This window comes from Ursus maritimus, unplaced genomic scaffold (genome assembly GCF_017311325.1).
Source record: "Ursus maritimus isolate PB19 unplaced genomic scaffold, ASM1731132v1 scaffold_35, whole genome shotgun sequence".
Lineage (NCBI taxonomy): Eukaryota > Metazoa > Chordata > Mammalia > Carnivora > Ursidae > Ursus > Ursus maritimus.
In genome coordinates, this window is record NW_024426119.1 from 17,396,786 (window position 1) to 17,404,398 (window position 7,613).

A 7,613-nucleotide genomic window follows, 5' to 3' on the forward strand; every position below is an offset into this window, starting at 1 on the left:
GGCTGCCTTGATTTCTTTTTTAGGTACGATTATCTTGAACAAAGCCAGCTTTCATAGGTGTGAGACTATGCAGTTATACTGACCCCTCACTTGGAAAAGCCAGTAATTGCATTCATACTCTGCTACTGCTATCTTGACATTTTAAAATAACTTTTGAATATAATAAAAAATTTTTGATTATGCACTAGACTCCACAAACTATGTCCCCTCTCCTTAGAAGAGAGAGAGAACATCACTGACTCTTGGAGAAGTGGGTGGGACTTATTGACTAACCCAGCGTCTTAGGAGTCCTGGGCAACAGCTATTAGGAGTAATTATTTAAAAATATATTTTTAGATGTAGTGCCATATCCTGCAAAACTTATGGGAAGCTTCCTTCTCCATAAAGTATCTTAGTGCTTCAGGAAGGGGAGGTGGGTACAGCTCTAGAATAGCCATCCAATAGAACTTTCATTACATTAACAATGATGTTAATGTTCTATCTATACCCTTGCTGCCCAGTATGGTGGCCATTAGCCACATGTGGCTACTGAGAACTTGAAATGTGGCTAATATGAGGACCTGAATTTCTAAATTTTAATTAATTTTAATTGTTTTAAATGTAAAGTTAAGTAGTCATATGGGGCTACTGGCTACCATACTGGACAGTGTAGTTATAGAACAAAGTAATTTCTTTTTTTTTTTTTTTAAGATTTTATTTATTTATGTGACAGAGAGACAGCCAGCGAGAGAGGGAACACAGCAGGGGAGTGGGAGAGGAAGAAGCAGGCTCCCAGCGGAGGAGCCTGATGTGGGGCTCGATCCCAGAACGCCGGGATCACGCCCTGAGCCGAAGGCAGACTCTTAACCGCTGTGCCACCCAGGCGCCCCAGAACAAAGTAATTTCTGACCTTTGAGACTTTGATTATATTTTGTACTGACTCTACATCAAGACTTAAAGTTAGGCTTTGTCCAGAAAGGATTTTTTAAATTCAGATTTAAGGCATATCTAGAACTAGATAGGGGAACTCAAATCACAGTGTTTTTTCTTAAGTGTAGAGAAGATATTCTTTCTACCTATGGAAGCTAAACCATGAGTCTCATTTCTGTAGCCTACAAGGGAAATAGTACATGGATGAATGAATTGCCTAAAGACTGCCCTTTCCAGTTCTAAAGGATTATGGAAGAAATAAGGAAGACAAAGCAGAAGCAAGGTCGAAGGTCAGAGTCTTGGCAAGGAGTGATAGTAAGTAGGTGCAGTGGGAGGTGAGTTGACAGATGAGCTTGAGCCATCCCTCCTGGGCCCTCATGACCTGGTGTACAAGTGACCCAGTAAGTTCCATGTGTTTTGAGAGCACAGAAGTACATCAGAGGGCTCTGGACAAAACAAAAAGATAGCTGAATAGGAACTTTGAGAAGGCCAGAACTACAGATTTCAGAGATAGGTAGTACTTCATCTCAGAAAGCCACACCAGAGGGACACCTGGGTGGCTCAGTCAGTGGTTAAACGTCTGCCTTCAGCTCAGGTCATGATCCCAGGGCCTTGAAATCAAGGCCCTCATCGGGCTCCTTGCTCAGTGGGGAGCCTGCTTCTCCCTCTGTCTGCTGCTCCCCCTGCTTGTGCTCTCTCTCTCTGACAGATAAATAAATGAAATCTAAGAAAGAAAGAAAGAAAGAAAGAAAGAAAGAAAGAAAGAAAGAAAGAAAGAAAGAAAGAAAAAATAAATCAGCCACACCAGAAGAACTATACTTTAGTGGTCACCAGTCCAGGGAACAGAAAATCCAACCACTCCACTATTCACCAGTGAAGATCCAGATGATACTATCTCTGCCGCTATGGGTCATCTAAACCCTTATAAACCCTAGTACACACAGATGTTATCTTGAAGGACACAAAGAGGTGAAGAGAAAATTTGAAAGATTTACCATTTTACGTAAAGAAATGAAAGAGAATTTGCATAAAGGGGTTATCTGAATTATAGAACTGAACTAAATTCAACTGAATGGGATAAATTTAGGATTCTTTTTCCTTGTTCCCTGTGGATGAGCAGATGTATTACGGGGAAATAAAGAAGCTGCATTCTCTTTGCACATCTAAGGGCAGAATGAATGAACTTGTGACCCTACTTCAAATATGTTTGCCTTCCTGCCAACCCAGTTATGGGCAACAGTTCTTTTCACAAGCTTTAGCAGAGTTGGAATATGTGGCAGGAGGTGGAATGGGGATGCTAACCTGCTGTTTTGAGCCTAGGAACAAGCATTATGAGAGACTTGGCCACTTTACTCATAGATAGATGTCCTTTCGTCAAAGGCACTAGCAACTTCACATGGGCAGTTCATTGGGGCTTATCCAGAAAGCAGTTCTTCTCTTATCACCTACCTGGACCTGGAGGAGGTTGTAGATACTTCCGTGTACTGGTCCGAGAGCTTTCAGAACAATGGGAGAGGCTCAGTCTGTCAGATTATGGTGTCATTTTGCCTGTGCAGTACCTTAGTCATCTTCTAGTGCTGAATGAATCACATCTGGAATCAAGGAGGCAAGATCTACTTGGGCAATATCGTAATTACTCATCTGGATCTAACATCCCGTCAGTCCCCTGCCATGCTGTAGAACATGAAGTCCCTCTGTGGGCTACAGCTCCACCTGCAGGCCAACCCTGAACAGTACATGTTCAAGAAAATGGAGGAATTTCTGGGTTGTATTCTGTACAGTCAAGACATCTGCATTGCACTTCAAGTGTTCATGGACCCACAGTAAGAGCCCACATGGTTCATTACATATATTTAGCAATTCCTGGAATTTATTACAAAATTCATTACACATTTCTTTTCCTTGGCTGTTAGAATAACTGACACTTTCAAAAGGGAAGGAGGCTTTTTTTCATTCTCAGATGCAGATGCAGCTTTCCAATTAGACTTGCTTAATTCCTCCAACCTTCCACTAGCCTACCTGACCCAGCCCAACCCATACGAATGTCTCCAACCATTCAGACTGGAAACATTAGACCCCAAGAGGACCCAACCCTCATGCCTCCACCCTTTGGGGTTCCTTCCCTGGGAAATTGGCTTTTGGAAAAATTCAATTGCTCATCCTTCTTGAGAACAAAGATCACTTGTCATAGAGAATAGAGTGGCTAAGATAAGTGGAAAGACTCGGTTCGCATCAGTGTCATCTTTTTCACACACTTTGGGTTTACCATTTCATACCCATCCTGGAAAGTATAGAACCATGAGTGAAGACTTACAACACTAATCCTGGAAATCATCTGGCTGGGAACTCTGAGGACATCCAGTCCTAGCCATCAGGCACATATAGGGGCCCACACAATTGGATTTGTGTGATATCTAGGTGTAAGAGGAATAAAGTGGTTAGGAATGGGCTTTAAGTTTACATTCTGAGATAACTGGATTTTCTTAGTCCATTCAGGGTTCTATAACAAAATAACATGGAACTGGTATCTTTACACAACAAGAATTTATTGCTTACAGTTCAGAAGCCTGGGAGTCTGGATCATGGCCCCGGCATTGTCACCTTCTGGTGAGGGCCCTCTGACTGGTTCAAAGCCAGCATGTTCTCGCTGTGTCCTCACATGGTGGAAGGCATTGGGGATATCTCTGGAGCTCTTTTATAAAGGCACTAATCCCATTCATGATTGTTCTTAAGCACCTCCTAAAGGCCACACCCACTAATACCGTCAGTTTTGGGGGTTAGGATTTGACATATGAGTTTTGGGGAGGACACATTCAGACCATAGCATGGATGAATGGTAGCCAGTAGCTGCAGTGGAGGAAACTGGGAGAAACAGGTTTGGGAGATAAAATCCGGTTCTATTTAAAAAAATGTTCAACTTGAAATTCTAATTAGACATCTAATGGAAATGTCAAGTAGGCAGCATGATATGTTTGTTAAGTCTGGAGCTCAGGGGAGATGTCAGTACTGGAGAATATAGAGATCTGGGAATTATTGACAGGGAGAAGGAAATGAAAGCCATGGGACTGGATGAATCTCCTCCAAAGCGAGTGAATGTATTTAAAGAACAGAAGAGGTTTAGACAAATTTAAAAATCGGGAATAAGCGGAGGGAACCAGCAGACTAAGAAGCAGCCAAGCGGGAATGTAGGAGGAAGGCTGAGACAGATGTTGACTCAGAAGCCAAGTGATCTACTGAGTCAAACAGTGCTGTGAGAGCCAGTAAGAGAAGGACTGGGAATGGTTCAGTGGATTTAGAGAGGTGGAGCTTGTCAGTGATCCTGAGAAGAAGGGCTTCAGTAGAGTTGTAGAGAAGAAAATGGAGAAAATGATTGGAGAAGACGGAAACGAAACTCTGAGGTGAGCAGGTGGAGACATTCGGCATTGACCACTGATTTTAGGAATGATGATATAGGTGGATCTGAGCAGCAGGAGGGGGTAGGTGGAGAAGGGCATAGAGTCACAGGAGGACAGAGTTATTTTAAGGTGGGAGAGATTCTAACATTTCTATATGCAGACAGGAATGTTTCTAATAGACAGAGGAAAGGTGGAAATCCTAAAGAGAGTAGATGATGGGAAGAACAAAGCCTTTGAATAGGTTGGAGAGGGTCCAGGGCTTAAGTGAGGTGAAGTCTATGAGGACCTACACTCCAGGACAGTTCTTCCTCCATGAAGGAAAGAGGCAAAAATTAATAACTGTGATGATGTGAAATTGTCATAGCTGTCTCTGCTTGCTTCTTTCATAGTAAAAGGAGAGATGAAGTCTTTTTCCACCAGCTCCACTAGCCTAGCTCACTCACACCCTGCCCTCAACCCAGAACTCCATCAATTTACCTGACAACCAAGTGGGGAGACCCAAGAATCTTAACGAAGGGTTCTGGATTCCCAGCAGTACCACAGCCAGCTCTGGTACTTTGACCATGAGAAGGGAAGCAAGTTAGAGAACCAAACACAGGAAATTCCATCCCCCACACTCAGAACCCTGAACAGGCAGGTCTTTTTAGCCACCCACACTGGATGGAGTCTAGTAGAGTGCAGAGTGCAAGTTCTGGTTAAAACATCCATTGCCATCAGGCAGCTGCCTTAATTTATTTTCATTTCTGCTGTACACTGTATTTCTAACCTCCTCATTCTCAGTGGTTTTCCCAGTTTGTCCTCATATTTAGATACTTTGGCATTAAGTGGTTTTCAATTCAGCCTCTCTCTAGGTTGCTTCCTCTCCAGTCTCTTTCTCTTCAGCGCCAGGGAGCCTCAGACAAGTCCCAGGGTCCCAGCTACCACATCCCCTCCCAGCTTTCCTGGCCCCCACTTGTTAGGGAGAAAGGTCCTCACATAAACAGGAAAACATATAAAAAGCCTATCAGATAGATTTTGAAAAGATAAAGTAATGTCATCCTAAGGTGTTTGTGACTAATCAGAGCAGAACAGCAACCACAGAGCTTTCTGCAAGATTTTGCTACCATCTCATCCTCTTTATCCATCTCTAGCATGCCCCCACCAAAAAAAAAAAAAGCCTTCTAAAGGAACAATACACCCTCCGTTGGGAAAATGAGCGAAGGTACAGATATATTAGAGTTTGGAGACCTGAGGGTGAAGAGGGTCGCTTCCCCATGGAAGACCACACACGTGTACCCGCACTTTGGTTCCCACACCTAGCAACTACAGTTACTGTAGCTTATGGATGAATGAATAGCAAATTTGAATGTCTTTTTTTCTAGTAGGAATTTTGCAGCAAAACATAAAGAGATATATTAATTTAAAAAGAAAACATGCATAATTGTACACAGGTATTTTAATTTGGTAAACAAGCTTTGTTCAGCCAAACATTTGTGAAGAGGTGTTTGGGCTTTTATTTGCATTAAAGTAAGTAAACATACTTTTAACTAAATAGAAGTCAGGGTGAATATTTATTTTTCTGCATAATATGTGACTAAACAAATGAGGCTTTTTTTTTTTTTTTAAACAGTCCTGGGGCACCTGGGTGTCTCAGTCAGTTAAGCAGAGTCCTGGGATTGAGCCCTGCGTGGGGCTCCCTACTCAGCAGGGAGCCTGCTTCTCCCTCTCCCTCTCCTCCTCCCCTCTGCTCCCGCTCTCTCATGCACGCACTCTCTCAAATAAGTAAATAAAATCTTAAAAAAAAAACAAACCCACTCCTTATATTGAAAGCCAAACATCTAGTTTGTCATGTGCCATGACTCAAAATGCTTCCAGAACTTCTCGTTGAAGTACCTTCAGAGCTCTCTTTACACACAGGGTGATGAACCGTCTCAGTTTGCCTGGAGCTGAAGGGTTTCCCAGGATGTGGGACTTTGAGTTTTAAAACTGGGTAGCCTTGGATCAACTTTCCTGGGTTACCTGGAACTGAGGGAGATTTCAGTCCTCAAACTGGGAGAGCGGCAGGCAAAAGGGGTCAAGTTTGGTCATCCGATTTGTAAACCACACACAAGAAGCGCCAGCTCATTGCTTTATGGCTGTAACTCTGTTACTCAATTTGATCCCCTCCTTATTTTTAAAGGCTTGGCCCTAAATATCTTTTGGCTATTGCGAAAGATCAAATTTCTCACCCACAAACAAATATGTGGTAGCACTCAAAATAGTCTAAGTTAAGAAGGCAATTTTATAAACGTTTTCTTCCTTCTTCCCTTCCTTCCTTTCCATTCTTACCTTTGTAAACTTATGTGTATTAGTAGTGGACATGGCATACTCTGGCTGTAGTCCAGTCGGCTTCTCTGAGCCCTCTTCTCTATGGGTCTCCACCTTGGCCCTTATCCTGTCTTTGGCCTGTCTATCCCAGTTTTAACAAGAATCCTATTAAGTTGGTTTAGTAAGGATCCCCTTACCCTTGAATCTCCTCTTAGTAATTTTCCATCTGCTGACCCCTTCACTCTGCATATTGGCCATAAATCCCCTGCTGTCTTTGCTGTAATCTCTCCCCTACTACAGTGCTTATTGCAGTTGTCCTGAATAATGTCTTCATTGCCATTTTATTTATTAATTTTTATTCTTTAAGTAGGTTCCATGCCCAGGGGGAGCCCAATGTGGGGCTTGAACTCACGACCCGAGATCAAGACCTGAGCCAAGATCAAGAGTCAGATGCTCAACTGACTGAGCCACCCACCCCTTTTGCTTACCATTTTAATAAGTGCCTGAATAATTCTTTTCTTTAACAGTTATGGTGCCATGACTTGGACAGAATTAAATTCATCATTGGACCCCTGGAAACTCTCCTCCAGGACCCAAAGGGTATGCTTCTGAAGACTTTGTTTCACTCCTGACTGATTGGAGATCCATTGGTGAGTCCAACTCTTGAGCTAGTGCTCAGGATGACAGACTGTTGAAGCATGGTAAGGGCAGATTTTTATTCTTAAGATTCTGAGTATACTCTCTGAGGCCAGTTAGCGTCCCAGGATTCTTTGGTTGAAAAGTGGCTGTTTAAGAAGCATCTTTCTGGATGGATGTCGTATTGGATCTTTCTGAGTGGGAATTTACTCCCCGACTCTTGAAGTGGCAAATGCCAGACTCTTTTGGACGCCTTTACTCTAGAAGCTCTGTTAGAGTCCCAGGCAAGTGGAGGCTGGGTTAGAGTCTGAGCCTTCTTTGTTAGCAAGGTATCATGAGTGAAGAACAAGGGAGCTTCTCAGTAGACTGAAACCCCCTTCTCATACC

At 42.9% G+C, this 7,613-nt stretch overlaps 1 long non-coding RNA gene across 1 annotated transcript in view; it reads left to right on the plus strand.

Moving 5' to 3' along the window:
* LOC103676781 overlaps window positions 1–7,279 on the plus strand; it is a 70,957-nt gene extending 63,678 nt beyond the window's left edge. Inside the window, exon 3 of the long non-coding RNA XR_572212.2 lies at window positions 7,118–7,279. This is a non-coding gene — a long non-coding RNA (uncharacterized LOC103676781). The remainder of the gene's footprint in view (window positions 1–7,117) is intronic.
* Window positions 7,280–7,613: the final 334 nt, after the last annotated feature.